The sequence below is a fragment of the Peromyscus californicus genome, unplaced genomic scaffold, assembly GCF_007827085.1.
Source record: "Peromyscus californicus insignis strain IS unplaced genomic scaffold, ASM782708v3 Scaffold_14__1_contigs__length_90479793_seg_1, whole genome shotgun sequence".
In the NCBI taxonomy this organism is placed as follows: domain Eukaryota; kingdom Metazoa; phylum Chordata; class Mammalia; order Rodentia; family Cricetidae; genus Peromyscus; species Peromyscus californicus.
Genome location: NW_026294435.1, coordinates 9,554,932 through 9,557,377, shown reverse-complemented (window position 1 = coordinate 9,557,377; position 2,446 = coordinate 9,554,932). Strand labels below are relative to the sequence as shown.

At 40.8% G+C, this 2,446-nt stretch overlaps 1 pseudogene; it reads left to right on the top strand.

Annotated features, from left to right (window-relative positions):
• The first annotated feature begins 494 nt into the window (after positions 1-494).
• LOC128109262 (60S ribosomal protein L15-like) lies at positions 495-1,064 on the top strand (annotated as a pseudogene).
• Positions 1,065-2,446: the final 1,382 nt, after the last annotated feature.

The following is a 2,446-nucleotide window of genomic DNA, read 5'->3' as shown; positions in this document are numbered from 1 at the left end:
TGTCATAGTTGAAGGTTTCTCCTCAGTTGGGGTTTGTCATGAGAAGGTATTACTTTAAGAATGGAGGCGATCCCTCAGTCAGTAAAGTGCTTATATTGAAAATAGGAGGACCTGAATTTGATCCCCACCAATAGTAGTTGTATATGCTTGTAATCCAGCATTGGGGAGGCTGAGGCAAAATTCTCCCTGGGGCTCACTGGTAGATCAATCTGCTGTAATTGGTGAGTTTCAGACCAATGATTCTTGTCTCAAAAAAAATGGATGACTGTTCTGTGGTTGTCTTCTGATTAGCACCTACATAAACACAGATTACATGCACACACACACACACACACACACACACACACACACACACACGTTCATAATTTTATAGACATGTTCATAATTTTAAAGTTTAAAAATATTGTTTTAACTCCATAAATTACACAACACTAATTAAAATACAAACAAAATCAAACTCAAGAGAGATCATGTGAGCTCTCACATGAGCCAAGATGGGAACACACAAATAAACCCAGGAGCTATGGAGGAAGAAGCAGTCTGACCTGATATGCTTACTTCCAAGGGTTTACTTCTGGCAATACCACCAGCTCTCAGAGCTGCACAGGGCTTCCTACCCAACAAGTTCAGATAGGGTGAGCAGGGTGGGATATAAGCACAAGCAAAGATGTCTTAGTGGCTGAAAGTGCCTAGTTCTTAAGGGTATAACTTATGACAAGTCTGTCCATCATGATGCTAACAAGCTAAAGTTTGCCCAAAACCTTCAGTCTGTTGGAGATCTGTGGAAGGTATTGTGGGGCTTTAAGTGCCATCAACTCTTACTGGGTTGGTAAAGAGTCCATATATAAATTATTTTAGGTTATCCATATTGATCCATTCAATAAAGGGATCAAGAGAAATCCTGACACCCAGTGGATCACCAAACCAGTCTGCAAGCACAGAGAGATGTGTGTGCTGACATCTGTGGACCACAAGAGTTGTAGTCTTGGAAAGGGCCACAGTTTCCACCACACTATGGGTCCTCTGGATGTGCAGCTTGGAGAAGGTGGCACAATATTCTCTAGCTTTACTGTTACTGTTGAAAAACATAAGTTCCATGTAAAATTCATACCCAATAAACAATGTAGGTAGAAAAAAAAAGACTGATCACGTGGTTGGGTACATGCCATTTCAGTGGTTTTTATATTCTTGGCCCCAACTACAGAAGTTCCTACATTGCTCTTTGCTTGTCTGTTGCTTGAAATACCCTCCATTCACTGTCCTCCTAGCCAGAGCACCATAGAGTTCTGTCAGAACCAAGGCCATTTCCTTCTCACTCAGCACAACTGTGGGGTCAATTCTGTTGATCACTTCTCCCAATCCTATACAGTCTCTTTCTTAGCTATGCTCAGTCATTTTACAGAATGAGAAGTTAGACAGTGGCTGAGGAAATAACGAGGTTGGAGAAGCATTTTACGATGGGAGTGTGAAGACCTGAGTTTGAATCCCCAGCACATATAGAAAGCCAGCCAAGTAGCTGGTATTGGTTGTCCTTAGGGAGGTAGAAACAGGAGACTCTTCAGAAGCTGTGAAAAGCTGGCCTGCAACAGCAGTGAGAAATTAAGAAGAGAGGGAGGGTGAGAAAGGAAGAGAGAGACAGTCTCTTTCAAACACTGTGAAAGGCTAGGACCAGCACCAGAATGTTCTCTTACCTCCACACATGCCCCATGACCCCTGCTACACAGGAGAGAGAAGATACAGGCTTCAGCCCCTTGCACCATACTTCTCCAATGATCTAAGTATGGATACTTCAATGCTTCTCTGTGGTACTGTGGACATTCCTTGCTATGAAATAGTTCATCTTTTAGTCTCCTCTCTGGGAGTCCTAGATGCACCAAGGTACAGCTGTTGTGATTGGTGTCCTGTTTGGGACTCTCTAATGCCAAGGTCAGAGGCCCACTAAAGTGTTCTTGTGTTTAATAGTTTGGCTGATGGATTGTTGCAGGTAATCACCCTCCTGGGTCAGGACTAAGGCAGTTTGGAAATCATTTCCAGGAGAACTGTTCCATTAAAAGGATTAATCTGATAAACATATTATCCAATTTGTAAATGTGAACACCACATGGTTATTCCATCTTAGAAGCTTTAGAATAGGCAAAACTGCTCTTTATGTATTAACAGGGGTCAAGACAGTGGTCTTGCTTTTGGAAAGAAGAAAATCTTTTTGAATTCCTAATAAAAATAACCAGTATATTAGTGAGCTATTTTCAAAAATATCTTTTGCTCTCTAAATTTATTGTAGTGTACATAGACAAGTTTTGTAGTTTTCCACATACAAACTCACAGTTTCAAAGAAAAAAAACCTTTTGATTAAAAGTATAAATTTGACAAAAAAATCACTTAGCATTTACTGATCAGGATTTCACTAAAAGTGTAATTGGGACACCCAATATGAGTGGAAGCCTTA